The sequence below is a fragment of the Lepidochelys olivacea genome, assembly GCF_965140295.1.
Source record: "Lepidochelys olivacea isolate rLepOli2 genome assembly, chromosome: 7".
Classification (NCBI taxonomy): domain Eukaryota; kingdom Metazoa; phylum Chordata; order Testudines; family Cheloniidae; genus Lepidochelys; species Lepidochelys olivacea.
In genome coordinates, this window is record NC_140417.1 from 12097195 (window position 1) to 12118763 (window position 21569).

Below are 21569 nucleotides of genomic sequence, written 5' to 3' on the forward strand. Positions count from 1 at the left end.
AATGAGCCACTCATCTCCTGTGAAGACATCCAACTCCCAGACAGCCAAAGGTAAGAGCAAAGACATGTGGCAGTAGAGGTAAGTCTTTTGGGATGCTAAAAACTCTCTGTTCTTAAAATTAAATGGCTGTTTATATATATTTTTTCGTAAGGTGGTTGACGTAGTTTTGGATACTAGGCTTAAATACCTAGCTTTTAGCTGCTCTGGAATCTGGATACTCTGGCTTAATTATTCTGGACTCTGCTGTTATATAATTAGAGCTGTCTTGTTTACTAGCTGATGTTCTGTTCTTTGCTCTGGGGCGACTTGTTTTATATTAAATTAAGTACCCAGAGCAATTGGCATCCAAACAGCTACAAATGTCAGCACAGAATGGTTACGGTTTATTCCGCCCCTAGGCAATTTTGACGTGTTTCCAGAATGGACATGGTGACTGTTATTTGGTATAGAATCACTTCTTTCCTTCACAACACATGCTTTCTTTCATTCCATGCTGCATGGGGTTATATTTGGGGTGGAGACAGGGCCGGCTCTAGGTTTTTCGCCCCCCCCCCCCAAGCAAAAAATTTGCCACCCCAAGCTCAGGTGGGGCTGGGGCTCGCGGGCAGCGCTGGAAGCGGAGGGAGCGATATCACCTTCTCCCAGTGCCTGCAGCGGCTTTCCCCCCTCCCCCGCCCAGGCGCGCAGAGAAGCCCCAATATACGGGGTGGCACAAGGCAGTGCAGCAGCCCTGGCTCCCTGGCAGGACTCTCCCTCTCCTCCCCAGGTAGTGGCTGGGCCCTGGCAGCTCAGCATCCCGGGCCTGGGGCTTTCCCTTCCCGCTGCAGCCGGGAGCGCGGAGCCCTCGCCCCATCTAGGTGGCACAGCTCCGAGAGCGCAACTGCCCCGAATAAAAAGGGTGGCCGGAATGCTGCTCCTGGAAATGTGCCGCCCGCAGCATGGGCTTGCTTTGCTGCTGCCCAGAGCCGGTCCTGGGGGGAGACGATGCTGAACTTTGGCAGACTTACTTTCAGCTCACCTCATGCTGTGGATCACACCACAGCCTCGGTGGTGATGCTGGCACGCTATGTAGGCCATCCAAATGGCACCATGGAGATGGTGAAGCTATAAACATTGGTTGACAGCTGCCACAGACAGAGCTGGGCTCGGGATGCTGCTGCAGCCCAGAAACTGGAAGTGAGCTGTAGCTCACGAAAGCTTATGCTCAAATAAATTGGTTAGTCTCTAAGGTGCCACAAGTCCTCCTTTTCTTTTTGCGGATACAGACTAACACGGCTGCTACTCTGAAACCTGAGAAGCACTAGTGCTCAAAAACTCAAGATGGAAGATTCCAGGTTGCTCCCACTGCACCCTCTCTTATCAACACTTTCCCTTGGGTTGGCTGCCAGGTGGAGGCCTTGCCCCACAGGGACAGCAAACTTAAATTGTAGGAACAATAAGGTTTTTTTACTTTTTGTCTGTTATACTGTAAGCTATTCAGGGCCTGGACTTCACTCACTTTGTACGCTAGTTTAGTGTATGTTTACAGTTCTGTCATCTTTATGAATTGCAACTAATTACAAAAAAATGTGTGATTCTTTTATTACAGTCAATTTTTTTTAGAATAAACTCTGCATCAAACTACCATCCACAACCTCCATGCTGAGGATCTCCCATAATGGTGTTGCAGGGGCTAACCCAAAGATTCAATGCATAGCAGCAGGGCTGGCATGTCTCCTTTGTTAATGTTTTTGGTGGCAATATTTCTGTATTTAGCATTTTAATCTTTTCTCCTCTCCATGCCAGGAACACTGTGCGGGGAGCTCCACTCTGTGCACTAAAGAAAGTCAGGGAGGCATGCTTGAAAGTGCTTTTAAATATCCAAACACATGGGAGACATTAGCCTGCAAAGGAAACATTTTACTGTAAAGTAATTTACAGTTCAATGAACTTACGGAAATAAATTGGCGTCCAAGTTAGTCAGGAAAGATATAAAAGTGAATTGCAAGGAGAGGTTCATCAGAGCAAAACCAAATAAAATGACTATCCCAGAGAAGGATCATAACAGAGAAACCAGCTAGCAGGATAATAGTTATTGGGGCAGTGGATCTGTGCATATTGGAGCATCAGCTACCCCCTACAGAACCATTCCCGTTCTCACTATGCTAGCTGAGGCCCTCTCCGTTCAAGAATATTAAAGAAACTGGTACAAGACTGAAAGTCCAATAACAAGGATTTTTAACAAATCTGTAAACTTGGGGGTCATACTCTGTAACTAGAAAGTTGAAAATATATTACCTGTATTTAGGAAAGGAAAAGATTTGGTCGGGCAAACTACAGGCCCACTAGTTTGTCCTCAGTTGTATGCAAGGTGTTAATTAACAACATAGAGGTAAACGGTAATTGGGATAAACTACAACATGGTTTTACAAAAGGTAGATCATACCAGACCAACCTGATCTCTTTCTTTGAGAAGATCACTGATTTTCCAGACAAAGGAAATGCATTAGATCTGATCTAGCTGGATTTCAGTAAAGTATTTGTGAAAAGAAAAGGAGTACTTGTGGCACCTTAGAGACTAACCAATTTATTTGAGCATAAGCTGTAGCTCACGAAAGCTTATGCTCAAATAAATTGGTTAGTCTCTAAGGTGCCACAAGTCCTCCTTTTCTTTTTGTGAATACAGAGTAACACGGCTGCTACTCTGAAACCAGTAAAGTATTTGATACAGTTCCACATGTTAAATTGGAGAAGATGGGGCTTAATAAGAGAATTGAAAGGTGGGTAAGGAACTGGTTGAAGGGGAGACTACAAGGGGGTCATACTGAAAGGTGAACTGTCAGGCTGGAGGGAGATTACTAGTGGCATTACTGACTCAGGGATCAGTCTTGGGACCAATTGTGTTTAACATTTTCCTCAATGACCTTGGCACAAAAAAGTTGGAGTGTGCTAATAAAATTTGCATTTGACACAAAGTGGGGAAGTATTACTAATATGGTGAAGGACTAGAATATCAGATAAGAAGGTTTGGATGACCCTGCAAACTGGAGTAATAGAAATGGGATGAATTTAATAATGCACAGTGCAAGGTCATGCATTTATGGACTAACAACAGGAATTTTTGTTATAAGCTGGGGACTTAACAGTTGGAAGCGACAAAGGAGGAGAAAGACCTGGCCAATCACAGGATGACTGTATGCTGCCAATGTTATGTGGCTGTGAAAAAGGCTAATGTAATCCTAGGATGCATCAGGTGAGGTATTTCCATTACAGATAAGGAAGTGTTACTGCCGTTGTACAATGCACTCGTGAGACATCATCTGGAATACTGTGTGCAATTCTGGTCTCCCATGGTTAAGAAAGATGAATTCAAACTGGAACAGGTGCAGAGAAGGGCTACTAGGATGATCTGCAGATCCCATCTTATGAGAGGAGACTTAAGGAGCTTGGCTTCTTTAGCCTAACAAAATGAAGGATGAGGGGAGATATGATTGTTCTCTATAAATACATCAGAGGGATAAACACCAGGGAGGACAAGGAGTTATTTATGTTAAAGGCCAATGTTGGCATAATAACAAACAGATATAAACTGGCCATTTCACCAAACTAAACAAGTTTAGGCTTGAAATTAGATGAAGATTTCTAAACATCAGAGGAGTGAAGTTCTGGAACAGCCTTCAAGAGGAGTAGGGGAAAAAAAAACCTAACATTTCAAGACTGAGCTTGATAAATTTATGGAGGCAATGGTACTGTACAATGAGGTTGCCTACAATAGCATATTGCCCATCCATGACTGATATTAGCAAATATTTCTAAAAGCTGGAGATGGGACACTAGATGGGGAGACCTCTGAATGACTACAGAGAATTCTTTCCCAGGTGTCTGGCTTGTGGATCTTATCCACGTGCTCAGGCTCTAACTCAGTGATTGGCAACCTTTGGCACGTGACTCTCCAGGGTAAGCCTGGTTTGTTTACCTGTCGCATCCGCAGGTTCAGCTGATCAAAGCTCCCACTGGCTGTGGTTCACCATTCCAGGCCAATGCGGGAAGTGGCGCAGGCCAAGGGATGTGCTGGCCGCCGCTTCCCATAGCCCCCATTGGCCTGGGGCAGCGAACCGCGATCAGTGAGAGCCACGATTGGCCGAACCTGTGGACACAGCAGGTAAACAAACCAGCCCAGCCCGCCAGGGGGCTTACCCTGCTGGGCCACATGACAAAGGTTGGCAATCCCTTGTCTAACTGATCACCATATTTGGGGTTGGGAAGAAATTCTCTTCCAGGTCAGATTGGCAGAGGCCCTGATGTTGTTGTTGTTGTTTTTGCCTTCCTCTGCAGCATGCAGCACAGGTCACTTGCTAATTTGAACTAGAGTAAATGGCAGATTCTTTGTAACTTGAAGTCTTTAAATCAAGATTTGAAGACTTCAGTAACTCAGACAGAGGTTTGGGGCCTATTTCAGGAGTGGGTGGGTGAGGTTCTGTGGCCTGTGATGTGCAGCAGTCAAACAAGATGATCATGACAGTCCCTTCTGGCCTTAAGTCTATGAATCTATATTCAGGACTTTCTGTAGGCTCAGAGCTCCCCAGATGGGGAGGGTGTGGGAGTGAGAGGCCTGAGGCATGCATCATCTCTCCCTGTCCCCACTGAAAATGCTGAAGCAAGATTTCCTTCACCACTGAGGAGCCCTTAACTCATTGGAGCCATACCCCCTGGGAGATCAGGCAGAGTCCAAGAGGGCCAGGGCTGGGGCCTTGGTCAGAGCCAATTCAAGAGGAGAAGTCCTCTCCATGGCTGGCCCTGTGAATCTGGTCAACCTCTCAAGATCAGTGGGATCCCCAGGACCTGGGGACTGTCTCCCATTCTTCTGCCGGGGATTTGTGCGTATGCTAATGAAGCTGTACTGTTTTGAGCACTCCCTCCCTGGAGTGGGACTGAGGCATGGGAGATCATACGCTCCCACACCAAGCTTCCCTGTGGGAGATAGTGCTTGCCTCATTGTGCTGTACATTTGTCTCTGCCCCCTCAGTCAATCATGAGATTCACATACGAAACCATCACAAAGAGTGGGTTTTACACACTCCAGTCCCTTCTTGGAAGAGAAGCATTAAATGTCCTTAGTGCACACCACACTTATGGTGAGTAGAAGGAAATGGCACCAGCAGGAAATGATGGTTTAACCTGTGAATCCAGGAACAATGACAAACAAACACCCCCTAAAAGAAGACCAGCCCAAATGCCAGTTGCACTCATGTGCAGAGTTATTCTCCTGGCTCCAGCTAGGCAATGCAGGCTAACAGTACTACCTATTCAGCTTACATATGCTGGCCGCATATTAATTTATTTAGGAAAAATGGGAAGGAACTATTTACTTCACCCCGCTTCCTGATTTTAGTTCATTCTGACAGACTACCCTGCACAGAACTGTACCAACAGCCCAAATCAGATCCTGTGTGAACTTTTGGTCCCACCTGGACTGACTCCAATTTTGATGAATACCACACACTGTACATGCTGCTTGGATGCCATAGAACTGTTTTTTGGGAAAAGGACTGTAGGGACTGTTAGCAGCTTCATCAGCTGAAATTCATTGTATATCATTTAAAATGATAGACAGTTGGCATTTCTTTATTTTGGCACATTGTCTAATTTATGGGGTGTAAAACAATTTAACAATGAGCAGCACTGAAATGAGAGAACACTATCTTACTTTTGAAAATTCAGTGCTATACACAGCTAGTTCCAGATGGGAAAGGCACTATCAATTCCTTCCCCAGCTGTAATGAAAAACATAATTGTTGTGGCAAGTGCCTTAGTTACAGTCCGAAGAGTTTGCCAACTCGTGAGCAGAGCAGCTTGGTCAGTGCCTGAATTATCCAGTGAATCATTCAGATTTTAATTGGGTGCAAGCGTTTAATAGCCTCATACATTTATGGAAATATCGTATAAACAGAAACCAGCTCCGGTAATCGGCGATATCAGGAGTCGTTATGATTAGATCACGTTAGATCACATTTACAACTGACCAACTAATCGCCTGAATTTGGTTACTGAATAACATACAGCTCTGAGCACTCTGAGCACATGAACAATGCACTACAGCATTTGAAATATTCTCCCTTTACACTGGCTTTAGGGGTGTCCCCTTTCACATTCCCACATCCCATGACCAGCACACAAGAGCTCTCCATACACTGATCTCCCCCTGCCTGGGTATAACAGAGAGGGTTAGCTGCTCACACAGCACCCTTCTTTTACTTCAAAAACCCCATGTAAAGTCACTGGTGGGGTTGTGGATCTGCATGTGGGAGCGGTGTAGGGTGGGCACCAGACGGGAAAGGGTACTCAACCCTGCTTCCACAACCCTGCAGCGAATCTGCTGGAAGGCTAATGCAGCGTGAGCATCTCCTCCATGTTGTGCAGTCACACATGAGGCGGCAGTTCCAAGGGGGAGAGAAAGAGGAGGAGTTCCTGCTAACATGTCTTTATTGGACCTGTGCTACGAGGGGGACCAGAGGGCACCAGCACTCATGCGGAGGCAAAAGGGCCAAGGTAATCCACATGGGACTATCCATGGATTTGGGGCACCAATCTCTTGCCCATTCCCTAGAAGGGAACAACTCTGGGCTGAGATGAAATTCCAAATGGGAAACCTCATAGTAGTTTTATTCCCCCCTCAGCCACCTTGCTGCAAGTTTTCCCACGGGGGGCTGATTTAGCCTTTTGAGTGTTCTAACTTTAGGGAAGATTTGGAGCCTAATCATGCAAAGCTTTGGGCCCTGATTTTCAAGTGATTTCCAGAGCAATGGAACTCTGCCAACAAGAAACAGGCCACTGGACTTCATAGGATTCTGACTCACATGAGTAAGGATTTGCAGAATCAGGCAGCTTATTTTAATTTTTCCAGCTATTATTTTGAATACAATGGGACCCAATTGTCAATAATGGGTGCAGACCCAGGCTTCATTAATAGCTGTCATTGTAGCAGCCGTGTTAGTCTGTATTCGCAAAAAGACAAGTACTTGTGGCAACTTAGAGACTGACCAATTTATTTGAGCATAAGCTTTTGTGAGCTACAGCTCACTTCATATCCGATGAAGTGAGCTGTAGCTCACAAAAGCTTATGCTCAAATAAATTGGTCAGTCTCTAAGGTGCCACAAGTCCGCCTTTTCTTTTTATTAATAGCTGTGTGACTGAAAATGAGTGCGTAGATTTGAAACTGGAAGCAGAGACTGTAGCAAAGGTCAGGAGAGTAAAACACACGGTTATCCCCACAGAAATAACTCTGTTCTTTGTGTGTTTAAAAAAAGCCCCACAAAACCTAATCCCTAATCTGGTGGAGATAATCCCAGCATATGACATAAATGCATATTCAATCATGGCCGCAGATCATTCAAAACAAGAGTTACTCCTGCCAAAGTCTTCTAGAACAAACGCCTGTGAGGCCCCCATCAAAAGAGCTGCCATTCTTACATTGGCCTAATGATAATGACAAGCGACACACTTACACACAGGAAACAAATTGATGCCCATAAATAAATTTAAATCCTATTATCTCCTGAAATTCCAAGTAAGTGGCAGACAATAGCATCGTGGTGCAGGGCTGCCTCTACTGTTTCTATTCAGCCTTTCAGCAAAGGATGCTGCAAGCAATGCGAGACAAAACAGAACCAGAAAGCAGATTGGATACGGGAACAATTTCACCCAGGAGAAACTTGAAGACCTTTCTGTTAGTCCAGGCCCTTTGTGGGGAATTTCATTCTAGTGCTTAAAAATGGAACTGAAGCATCAATCTAAGGCCAGATTTTACGGAATGGCTTCGAAGGAGAAAGAAATTAAGGGCTGTGTTACATCTGATACACACCAGCCTGCAATAGAGACTGGGTGAGGCCACAGAATAGTTCCCAGGTTGGAAGGGAGGCCAGGCCTTGCTGCGCTGTCCCTTATATGAGGGTGCAACATGCTCCCTGCCGTGTGGCTGCACAGCCTGGTGGTAGGGAGAGCTCAAGGAGGCCAAATACTTCAGGGTCTCCCAGGCATAGAGAAGCACCCCCACTGCACTGCTTCTTAGAATGCCCTTCCAGTGCCCAGCTGGCATATAGCAGGTGCTTCATTAGCAATGAGTGAAGCTGAACGCAGCTTAAGTTGAACAAGTGGAACTGTATTAAAGCCACGTGGCTGTGTTGCTTTCAGTCTAACCCCGCACATTCCCTGTTTTCCTGAAAGAACAGTCCTTCCAGGGAGCATGGGTCCCCAGTTCACTGACCATCGTCCTGTGCGGGCATGGCCCATCTGTCCTTCCCTATGCTCCATAGGTGCCTAGTACCCTGGCGGACATTGGGAAGGAGCAGTCTCTGCAGTTAGGAGAGCAAACAGGTGTCTGGCCCCTAATGAAGAGGTGAGAGTTCAGCATCAACAAGGAAGACTGCTTGTGCCCTCATATGCTGTACATTGTCTGGACCGACAGAAGCAATGGAAGCAAAATTTAAAAAAAAACCCAACTGCAGGCTAGAGAAAAAGGATGCCACAAAATTAACTAGATCAGTTCTCTAGATAAGCGACAACTTCATCTCTCTTCCTACTGAGTCATTAGAAAGGGACACTGCCGAGTGGCTTAGGTAGTGAATTTGATCTTCCTCTCTGAACTGTGTTATAATCTGGTGGAGCTAAATTGTTATAAACTGACTAAGAACCTTAGGGTCTGGCCTGTGGAGAATTTCTATTTTTTCCCTTTAAATATATCACGCTCATAATAAAACTAGCTCACAAATAGTTTACCATTTTTGCTTTGCTATGTCACAAGCAACCTTCCAGCCAGTTGTTCAAGTGAACATGTAAATGTAAAATCTTTTTTGAACCTTACAGAGTCTTTGACAGCCTTGTAAGCAACAGCTGGCCAGTTAGGAGCCTGTTCTGAAATGAAATCCCAGGCAGGAACTTTGGTTCTCCAAATTTTCACTGGCTCCTAGGCAGCTTGTCAAGAGTGTCATCACGCCCATGGAGATAAATATAGATGCTCAAGTGGATATTCATAATTGCATTTATAATGTGGATTTCTAAACAAAGAGTAATCAATGACTATAGCAAATATGATACAAAGAAATTTGGCTTAGATGTGAAATGTGGATGAATTATTCAGCATTTCTGTCCCTGTTTATGGTATCTAATTTGGAAGCTACGATATATTAAAAATAAGCAAATTGTATTTTCCATTTTCCTTTTTTTTTGTGGTGGGCTCAAATTCACTTCTAGGGACTAGGTGCAGAATGGAGTCCTCTGACCTCTCTCCCCCCTTTATTACAGCTGTATTATCTATTTCATTTCATAAAGAAATGCCACAGAGTACGGGCCAGATTTTCCCACCGTCACTGAGAGAGCCCAAAATCTGAATCTGAGTTATCCCATTCATTTCAGTGAGCCTACTTACAGAGTAAGGTACTACTCAGTGTAAGAAAAGGCAATATTTTTGCTACACTATCTGTGTGCTTTAATGAATAAATATTATAGATATCCTCTGATTTTTAAAATAAATCAGTATATAATACAGTTCCTTTTTCTGTTTACTGTCAGTTTATGGCTTATCATAAGACACAGAGCAACAGAGTTCATCCTTTTCAATTAAATTGCCTCAAACCACTTAAGGAAAAACAATTAGAGCTCATAATTAGCTATCCTCTGTAATGGACTCAAAGAAACCATACCTGGAATCTCATTCCTGGACTGTGTGTTTCTGTACACACATTGTAATGAGTATTTATTGTGTGTGTTTTGCTTACATATGTAACCAAAAGATGGTCCCTGCTCCAAAGAGTTACGTTTAAAGTCTACTTGTCTGCTGTTTTCCCTGAGATTAATGGTATGTATTTGCTGCACTCCAAACTCTTTCTTACAAGTCTGATTCTACCCTCGCTTACACCTATATAGCTCCATTGACTTTAGTGTAGTTACTCCTGATTTATATCAGCATCAGAAGAGAATCACACTCTAGTTCTCCAGTTTCCCTTAATCTTCCTGCTGCTTGAAACCCTTTCCTGCTTGCTAAGAGCTTCAGCCTCCACTCTGGTTGACGGTATTGGGAGATGCCAGTTTACCTGTGAAGCGTATCAGAAAGTGCCTTATTTATATACATGGTTGCCTAAGATCATGAACACATGGAGAAGGAAACTAAATACCAGTTGGGTTTTCCCCCTGTGATGCTATGCTTCTACAGTATTTTGCAAATTAGTAAGCCTCAACTGCAGTACAGTAATTGCCGTGCTATTCAAATCAACAGGAAGCGTTAACAATTTCTAGTGTTTGCTCGCAATAGGCAATGGCTGCTGTAATTCCCATGGTCTTGAAACTGCTAACCATTACTCATGTGAGGAATCTTCCAGCTGACTCTTCATTAAGTACCTACATGGGAGCTGAGTCGTTTTGAAAATTTGGTCTGAAGTGTTAAGGGAACTGAAGTCAAAGAGACTAACCCACAGTGTGAGCCCTATATAAGTTATACTATGAGCTTCCCAAACTGCACCTAGGTACCAAGTGCTCTAAGGAGACTCAACTACTGTAAGTATTATATAATCCAATCTGAAGAAAAACCCAAACTGCTCATATTTAGAACTGAATGATTCAATATTATCATTTTCAGAACTATCTGAGTTGCTTGGATACAAACTGAGAACAACACACTCATATTGCATGGCATACAAGCTATGGAACTGGCTCTGAGGCCCCTTACTCAGATGAGTAGACCTAATCCAGATGAGTACCCCCTAAATTCAATGGACAGATTGCCTAAGGACTACAGTTTTGCAGGACCAGGACCATGGTTTTTTCGTAGTAGGTTTAGAACCAACAACAAGCTATCTATTTTGCATTGTAGCTGTCATTTTTATATCAGGGGTGTAATTTATGGAGAGCTTTGACATAAACACTGTCATGGATGTGTTTATGATAAAGAATTGTAGCATTCTGTGCCTCTGGATATTAGCAGAGCATCTGAACAGCAATTCTCTAACATTTCCATTTATTTCTTCCACTCTCAGATTTATCTTGTTTATTTGCCTCCTGAAATGTCACAACTAGTGTGCCTTCTGAATGAAGACTATTTTACCTAACAGAGATTTAACTAAGATGCCTAAAAGCGAATGCTCAGGGAAATATAAAAGCCCAGCCTGATGCTAATGTTTTTCAACTGTATCAAGTGGCTCCAACACTAATTTTCTGATGTTGTGTCAGAAGGTATTTCAACGGGGTGTAGCACTGCAGTGTTTCAGGCCAGGTACCAAACTGAGGTTGCAGAGTGACAAAGCCATGGAATCTCAGTTTTACAACCTAATGTTGAGGGGATTTGAGCCTTTGGAATAGATAGAAACAGAAATCTGGGAAGAAGAGACTTTACAAACCCTCCACATAAAATGCTATTTTTGCTTTGAAGGCCCAGGATAATTTGGAGGCTAGAAGGCTTGGGGAAGAGGAGTAAGAGGAAAGCACTACATATAGAGATGAGCTAGAAGCAAAGTGCCTCAATAAAACAATCTCAGCCTATGCAGTTGTAACCCTTCTGCCAGCTGATGTTAACTGGGCTCAAGTTTCTACGGGTTTTGATAAAGCTTTAACTAACAACAGCTGACGCCCCCATCCAGAAACCTGGGAAACAATATGCACCCCCTTGATGAGCAATGCCTTCCCACAAGCACTGAGTGCAATGGTTACAACAAAGAGCACTTTATTGGGGGTGATGGAGAAGGGCAGCAGGAAAGCGGGTTGGGAGGGAGGGGGGGAGACAACATAATGAATTTGGGAAAACCAGCAATTAATAAATCAACACATTTTATGAAGTAAGACTCTCGTGCTATAGTCCCGTGCAATTGTAAGTGGGTGGTGATTCCAGCCACTTTCCCCCGCCCCAGCTCTCCGCTCACAGTTAGCTCTCCAGGGCTGGAGAAATCCACAGATGCTGGCAGGCCACTGCTGCCTGGACTGCTTTGGGGGGGGGGTCTATTGCCTGACCCAGCAGGAGTGATTTCAGCTTTAATTGTTGGATAGGGAGGCCCAGACCACAGTCACCTAGGTAGGCTGCTGCGTTCTTCGCGGTTTCAGCCCAAGTGCTCCGCACCATCCCTGATCTCAAAGTTACCACTTCCCTGCACCATCCATGCTCAGTTCTGCACCATACATTTTTCTACAGCAGTCTCAGATCAGCTCTTTAGAGAAAGATCATTATTGCCCAGGACCCTCAACACTATTTTTACCACCTAGCAGAAAGCTGGCACCTTTTGCCCCCTCTTTCAGTTTTTTTTTCTAGGCTCCCTTACCCAGCTCTGTCTGACAGAAGTCTAAATCAGGGTGATCCTTGGCATATTCAGTGTCAGTGTCTTGTCCTTGTATTTCCCAACAAGGTCCCATTTCACCCATAGGTGACAGTAGTGAGCTCTTTATTCTGTAAGGCCACAAGGTTTCCACAGTTGTTTGGAATCCAAACCTGGATCCAGATCTGAATTTCACAGCAGGATCTGGTGGCTATAAAGGACTGGACAGTAATATGAACAATATCCCAACTTGTGCCGTTGAAATCAAGATCTGACTATTGTGCCAATCGTCCATGACTAATTAATTAGATTTCAGATTTGAAATTGACATACTGCTTTACACCATTCTTACACCAACCATTAGTGCCTTGGTAGCCCCTTCTAGACCATCCTCTTTAAGCTCATGGGTGCGTAAGAAACAGAGGATTTTGTCAGCCCGAATAGATGCCCAGAGAATACTTATATGTTAGTACAAAACCATCAGGAACAAAGAAATTATAAGAAATGTTGCACCCCTTCCTCAGTGCTGAGATGAAATGGAGTTGAACAACTAGTGCCCCAAGAAACAAAAACTTTGTGGATGACGAAAGTCTTGCCTCACGTGAAAAAGACCCAAAAGTAAGAATCCAGTCAATAAGGTATCTTGAGAGAATTCAGTTAACAGTCTTTCTACATTCAATGAACTATTCAAATATGTAATAAAAATAGATGAAAATTTTTCCCATCTCCATAGAAACCCAAACTAATATCAATTCTAAGTAAAAGGTTTTCATTGATCAAACAGTATAAAGCTTTTGGCTCAGCAGCTTTAATCCTGCATATATTTGCATCATTTTTCAAAAAGTGTCTGTAAAGGTGAATGACATTAATCCTGGCTTGTAATACCATATAATGAGAAGGGTTAGTAGATCCATTTGCACATACTAATGCCTCATTTGCATATGCAAATAGTCATTCAGTTGCACATATACAAACATATATCGGCCTCAGTCTTTAACTTTCTGAAAAACAAGACCATGAATGACCACTGGTAGTTAAGGCGTTCGTTTTAATGTTTTAACGTCCCATGCTGGGACACTGGATTGATACTGCTTTAGAGGGAAGAACATCACCTCCAGTCAACCCGGCCAATATTATCACCATGAAGTTTTGTACAGCATAGTGCTCCTATCCACACCAGAAATATGTTAATTTTAAGGCTGTCGATTAATCGCAGTTAACTCACATGATTAACTCAAAAATTAATTGTGATTAAAAAAATTAATCGCGATTATTCGCAGTTTTAATTGCACTGTTAAACAATACAATACCAATTGAAATTTATTAAATGTTTTGGATGTTTTTCTACATTTCAAATATATTGATTTCAATTACAACACAAAATACAAAGTGTACAGTGCTCACTTTATATTATTTTTATTACAAATATGTGCACTGTAAAAATTATAAAAGAAATAAAATAGTATTTTTCAATTCACCTCACACAAGTACCATAGTGCTATCTCTTTATCATGACAGCGCAACTTACAAATTTAGAGTTTTTTGTTACATAACTGCACTCAAAATCAAAACAATGTAAACTTTAGAGCCTAAAAGTCCACTCAGTCCTACTTCTTGTTCAGCCAGTCGCTAAGAGAAATAAGTTTGTGTACATTTACAGGAGATAATTGCTGCCCACTTCCTTTTTACAACGTCACCTGAAAGTGAGAACAGACGTTCACATAGCACTTTTGTAGATGGCATTGCAAGGTATTTACATGCCAGATATGCTAAATATTCTAATGCCACTTCCTGCGTTGGCCATGATTCCAGAGGACATGCTTCCATACTTATGGCACTCGTTAAAAAATAATGTTAATTAAATTTGTGACTGAACCTCTGGGGAAGAATTGTATGTCTCCTGCTCTGTGTTTTACCCACATTCTACCATATATTTCATGTTATAGCAGTCTCAGATGATGACCCAGCATTTTGTTTGTTTTAAGAACACTTTCACTGCAGCTTTGACAAAATGCAAAGAAGGTACCAATGTGAGATTTCTAAAGATAGCTACAGCACTCGACCCAAGGTTTAAGAATCTGAAGTGCCTTCCAAAATTTGAGAGGGATGGGATGTTAAAAGAACAACACTCCAATCCAGAAACCACAAAACCTGAACCACCAAAAAAGAAGATCAACCTTCTGCTGGTGACATCTGACTTAGATGATGAAAATGAACATGCATTGGTCTGCACTGCTCTGGATTGTTATTGAGCAGAACCCATCATCAGCATGGGCACATGTCCTCTGGGATGGTGATTGAAGCATGAACAGACATATGAATCTTTAGCACATCTAGCACGTAAATATCTTGCAATGCCTGCTACAACAGTGCCATGAGAACACCTGTTCTCACTTTTAGGTGACATTGTGAACAAGAAGCAAGCAGCATTATCTACTGCAAATGTAAACAAACTTGTTTGTCTGAGCAATTGGCTGAACAAGAAATAGGACTGAATGGACTTGTAGGCTCTAAAATTTTACATTGTTTTATTTTTGAGTGCAGTTATTTTTTGTACATAACTCTACATTTGTAAATTCAACTTCCATGATAAACAAATTGCACTATGGTACTTGTATTAAGTGAATTGAAAAATCCTATTTCTTTTATTTTTACAGTGCAAATATTTATAATAAAAATAAAAATAAAGTGAGCACTGTATACTTTGTAGTTTTGGAGAAAACAATACCAATCAAAATAGCTAGTTCTGTGGTATTGTGGTGTCTCTACATCTATTTGGAAGAAACTTAGATGCCAGGAGCACACAACCATGAATTTCTAGCTCATAAGGGAGCAAAATGAGGAGCAGGATGCTTGCCTTTTTTGCTGGAATTGACATGTGCGTATTGGACTATGCCAAGGAAGTTGGTTATTTCTAGTAACAATATTAGAAATATTGGTCAGTTGCCATGAACAGAGTATACAACAATCCAATTAAAGGATTAATATGCTTTCATGATGAGTAAAAACAACTTCACCTGGGTTTTTAGAAAAGCAAAAGTCCCTTTTGTCTAGTGCTGTTTCTTGAGTTTCCAGTATAAATACGGTGATTTTTCTAAACTTGAAAACCAACACAAGGAAATACTTTGTTGCACAATAGACACATTGCCAAAAGATAGTAATAAGACAGACAACTTAATAAGATTAAAAGGAGACTGGATAATGAGAACATCCACAGTTACATTAATAAAGAATTTTAAAAAGACCCCAAAGTTCAAAAGGGATATAAATCTTCATGCTTCTGCCCATAGGTCAGCCTACTACTGTGGGGGATGGGGAATTCCTTTTGTGCCCACTTATTGGTTTTTGCATCTTCAGGTGAAGCAATTTGGTGTTGGCCATTGTCAGAGGGAGGCCATTCAAGTAGGTAGGCCAGTGTTTGATCCACTCTGGCTATTCCTATATTTTGAAATTCTCAAAAAAAGAAGATTTATTAAACTAAAGAGCATGTCCCCAAAACAGTCATAAGAGATGCCAAAATTTTCATTTTTGTCATGAACATTTTGGCGAAGTATGAACATATTAAATTGTCTGAAGTGATGCAGCAAGTGGATGCTATAGAAATGGTTAAAGCTGCATAAAGAAATCTCAATAGGTATTTACTGGGTCTCTTATTTTCTATTAAGGGCTCCTCCCACACACACAAACAGACACACACACACATCTCTCAGCTACAGTCCAATAGTACAGTAAAAGAAGGGATGAAAAATGTAGAGCTGTAATACTTACACATAAGGTTACACTCTGAGGACACCTATTTAAATGCATAACAATAACTGGGAACTATTAAAGACTGCCAGATATATTCAAAGGTAGAATAAAACAGACTGAAATTCAAACAAGGAAAACCCAGCCTTTGTGCAAGTGAAAGATAAAGTACTTTCCATGTACAACCAGAGGCTCTTAGGTGAAGAACTCTTTGAGTGATCAAGGCAGCTGGCTAAATCTTCAGGAAAAGATTCTAAGACCTGCAGGATATAGATAGTATCAAAGAGGTAGGTCTTAGGATGGGGCTCCCCTCAGGATTGATCAAAGAGAAAAACACTAGCACTGCGGGAGAAAGCTCAAAGCAGACCACAATCAGGGTGGGCTACTGCTCCTACTGCAATGGTAGCTGTCGTCCAATAGATGGACGAAGGTGGAAGCATCACTTTGGCTAACTGCCACAGTTCCTGGAGTAACCACAGGTAATCAGGGGTCTTTCACGGATGCAACATTTAATGCCCTCCCCCCCAATTCCTATTTAAGTTAGTACAATCAATCCCAGTGGGATCTGGGAAGAGAGGGGAATGAAAAGCAGCTCACTTTTTTTAGGTATCTCATAGTGTAACTGCACATAAAAAAATAACTAAGAGCAACATTCTGGCTTCAGACACACGAGGAGAGCTCCCACTGACTTCAATGGGAGGTGTTTCTGTGTGTATCCAGAGCCAGGAGATGATCTTAAATATATAATGTATTTGGAAATGCATATAGGAACACACTTTTTTTTCCAGCTGTTCTGATGTACACCAGTAGCATTGAGTCAATGCAAGGTGGGAGACTCCCTGTTTCAGTTTGAGCATTTTAAAATGTAGTCTATCCCTTTTTAAAGAACATTCCTTATAACAGTAGAAGAGAAAGGAACACAGACAAGAGTCATCAACAGTAAAAGTTTGGGTGAGCTTCTCAGCCTATGTAAATTAGCATAGCTCTTCTGAAGTCAGCTGAGTAAGATCAAGGGCTAAATCCCCAGCTTATACCAGATGAGGGTTCTGGCCCCAAAGCTTTAATACATATTCTTACTGTGCAAGTTTTATATTATAGAGCAAGGTGGGCTAACCTTAGCCCAGCATAACGGCTGAAATGCAAGTCTGAGGATCTTTGAACATAGCCTGTTTTTCTAATGTATCAGAGAGTCATTTGTGCTAAAATTCACAAAGTTTGATACTTCATAGAATCATAGCATATCAGGGTTGGAAGGGACCTCAAGTAGTCATCTAGTCTAACCCCCTGCTCAAAGCAGGACCAATCCCCAACTAAATCATCCTTAGCCAGGACTTTGTCAAGCCTGACCTTAAAAACTTCTAAGGAAGGAGATTCCACCACCTCCCTAGGTAACGCATTCCAGTGTTTCACAACCCTCCTAGTGAAAAAGATTTTCCTAATATCCAACCTAAATCTCCCCCACTGCAACCTGAGACCATTACTCCTTGTTCTGTCATCTGCTACCACTGAGAACAGTCTAGAGCCATCCTGTTTGGAACCCCTTTTCAGGTAGTTGAAAACAGCTATCAAATCCCCCCTCATTCTTCTCTTCCGCAGACTAAACAATCCCAGTTCCCTCAGCCTCTCCTCATAACTCATGTATTCCAGTCCCCTAATCATTTTTATTGCCCTACGCTGGACTCTCTCCAGTTTCTTCACATCCTTCTTATAGTGTGGGGCCCAAAACTGGACACAGTACTCCAGATGAGGCCTCACCAATGTTGAATAGAGGGGAATGATCACGTCGCTCGATCTGCTGGCAATGCCCCTACTTATACATCCCAAAATGCCATTGGCCTTCTTGGCAACAAGGGCACACTGTTGACTCATATCCAGCTTCTCGTCCACTGTAATCGCTAGGTCCTTTTCTGCAGAACTGCTACCTAGCCATTCAGTCCCTAGTCTGTAGCGGTGTATGGGATTCTTCCATCCTAAGTGCAGGACTCTGCACTTGTCCTTGTTGAACCTCATCAGATTTCTTTTGGCCCAATCCTCTAATTTGTCTAGGTCCCTCTGTATCCTATCCCTACCCTCCAGCGTATCTACCTCTCCTCCGTTTAGTGTCACCTGCAAACTTGCTGAGGGTGCAATCCACGCCATCCTCCAGATCATTAATGAAGATATTGAACAAAACCAGCCCCAGGACCTACCCTTGGGGCACTCCGCTTGATACCGGCTGCCAACTAGACATGGAGCCATTGATCATTACCCATTGAGCCCGACAATCTAGCCAGCTTTCTATCCACCTTATAGTCCATTCATCCAGCCCATACTTTAACTTGTTGGCAAGAATACTGTGGGAGACCGTGTCAAAAGCTTTGCTAAAGTCAAGGAATAACATGTCCACTGCTTTTCCCTCATCCACAGAGCCAGTTATCTCATCATAGAAGGCAATTAGATTAGCAGGCATGACTTGCCCTTGGTGAATCCATGGTGACTGTTCCTGATCACTTTCCTCTCCTCTAAGTGCTTCAGAATTGATTCCTTGAGGACCTGTTCCATGATTTTTCCAGGGACTGAGGTGAGGCTGATTGACCTGTAGTTCCCTGGATCCTCCTCCTTCCCCTTTTTAAAGATGGGCACTACATTAGCCTTTTTTCCGTCGTCCAGGACCTCCCCCATTCACCATGAGTTTTCAAAAATAATGACCAATGGCTCTGCAATCACATCCGCCAACTCCTTTAGCACTCTTGGATGCTGCGCATCCGGCCCCATGGACTTGTGCTCTTCCAGCTTTTCTAAATAGTCCCAACCACTTCTTTCTCCACAGAGGGCTGGTCACCTCCTCCCCATGCTGTGCTGCCCAGTACGTGAAGACAGAGGCAAAAAAAGCATTGAGTACATTAGCTTTTTCCACATCCTCTGTCACTAGTAAGGGGCCCATTCATTCAGTAAGGGGCTCACACTTTCCTTGACTTTCTTCTTGTTGCTAACATACCTGAAGAAACCCTTCTTGTTACTCTTAATGTCTCTTGCTAGCTGCAACTCCAAGTGTGATTTGGCCTTCCTGATTTCACTCCTGCATGCCTGAGCAAAATTTTTACACTCTTCCCTGGTCATTTGTCCAATCTTCCACTTCTTGTAAGCTTCTTTTTTGTGTTTAAGATCAGTAAGGATTTCACTGTTAAGCCAAGCTGGTTGCCTGCCATATTTACTATTCTTTCTACACATCGGGATGGTTTGTTCCTGTAACCTCAATCAGGATTCTTTAAAATACAGCCAGCTCTGCTGGACTCCTTTCTTACTTCAAATTGGATTATGGATAATAGTATCTATTAAGAAAGGATTGTTCTGTTGAGACTTTTGGGATTAAGATTGTTAAATTACAGACTACTTTTCTGTCTTTAACTCTAGTGCTCTGTACTGGGATAATGTTATAGATTGATATGTTATGCGGGGCAGGGCCTAGACTACTACTTGGCCTGCTAAAACTGGAGCTAAAGGTGTTAAATCTCCATCTCCACTAGGTCTAGTATAAATTTGGGTTCAGCTAGTATCTGTGAATTAAGACCAGCCTAAACTCAACCTTTTTTCTAGTCAAGGCAAGATCTAAAACTAAAGCTCACTCCACTAACATCCTGACTAATGGGCCAATCTAATCAAGTTCTTCTTCACCCGACTCCACTGGGCCTGATTCTCCAGGGCCTTCACCTTGTGTCATCAGCTACCCCTGTGCAAAGTGAGGGTAAAATGCTATCAAACTGGAATTATAGTATTTTACCCTCATTTGGCATCAGGTATAAATGACAATGCAAGGTACCAGGTAGTGGGGGAATCAGGCTGACTCAGATGAATGACTGTTTATGTTGTGCTAGATTGTAACTACCTTATCGTCAGTGGAACAGCTCTAGGAACTATATATGTGTGTAACTGCTCCCAATGGTATTAAGTGATATAAAATCTGGGTGCTAATTAATAGTTTCCGTGTAGCCCCTGTTGAAGTGTTGAAGGCTTTCAGCACCTCTCAGGGCTGGGATTTAAACAAGGTACTTACTCTTCAAGAAGAATACTGGAAAATTCAAGGATCAAACATTAAAATAAATAAAAACAGCATATGCAATTACAATAATTAGGTTAATATTATCGGCAATTATCAATGCTTAGGCTTCAAAGCATAAACTGATTACCAGCTGAGGTCACGAAAAAAATACGTCTCTGACATAGTATTACCAACGCAATTGCAGAATGCGAGGAAAGAGGGCAGGGTGTATGTCCTTCTGATGAAGCATTTGGCATTGACTCAGCACGGAACTGGCCTGTTGCAATTTGAAAATTGCTGTATTTCTATATGAGCTTTTTCTTGCTGCAAAACTGTAATACTATAATAGTTCTCTTTTCTTTGCCTTGTGGATATATTATACATCTCATACAAAAGACTGCATCTAAGTTAAATACACTGCAACTATTTGGATATATTTGGACATGTACTATTGTGCAGAATGTATAATTGCATTTACCTACCTGAAATAAAAAAATTGTAAAGGTGAAAAAAATTACATTTATACAGTATTTTGTTCTTTTTCATACAATGAGGTGTAGGAGAGATTACATTCTTGAGATAAAATTGTAACATAAAAAGGCCAAACTGAGCACTTGAATACATTTTCTTTACAAGGAGAACAAATAAGAATGAGAACTGGACAAACTCACTTCAACCATTTTCTCCTTTCTTTTCTTTAGTTTATTCCATAACATTTATAGAACACTTTCATGACAAAAGAAATGTGTAAAATACGGAGAAAAGGGACAATTGGATGAAGTAAGCAGATACGAGCATTACAAAAAAATAGGTATACAGCATTTCAAAGAATGTTTTTCCTCCTTAAAATATAAACAACTCTAATTTAATAAACCACAATAACCATTTATAATCCAGCACAAGTGCAACCAAACAAAAATCTTCATTTCATAGGCTCCAATTCAGCAAAGCTTTTAAGCACATGCTTAACTCCATCTCTATACAGCAATGCACTTGAGCAGGAGCTTAACTTTAAATCTGTGGGACTTAAGCACATGTCTAAAGTTAAGCAGGATCTTAAGTGCTTTACTGAATAGGAATGAGCTGCTGAATCAGGGCCATACTGAATAAGGAAATGTGTCATCTTATTGATAATGACACACTGGGGTAATGTTAGATGTTTACTGCAAATATCTAATAACGTAACCTCTTTGACACAAAAAAATTTTCTGCTGGGAGCTCCCTTTTCCATCCCTGCCTTCCCACTTGTCTTCCCGCCTTTCATCCTCTCTAACATCCTTTCTTCTTTTTCCTGTCACTAGCTCTGTCTTTAATCTACTCTGAACCTCCAAGCGCTTCGTCTGATCTCGGTCCCACCCAGCTACTGACCTCTCTGGCCCCTGCCAACTCTTGCAATATTTGGTGGTTCTCTTGCAGCCTCAGCTTGTGTAACTCTGAGAGAACCTCAGCTTTGACCTTTTTTTAAGAAGATATGTTTGTAGTCTTCACAGTCATGGAAGAAATGCAAATCAAGCTCACCCAAAAGGCTCAA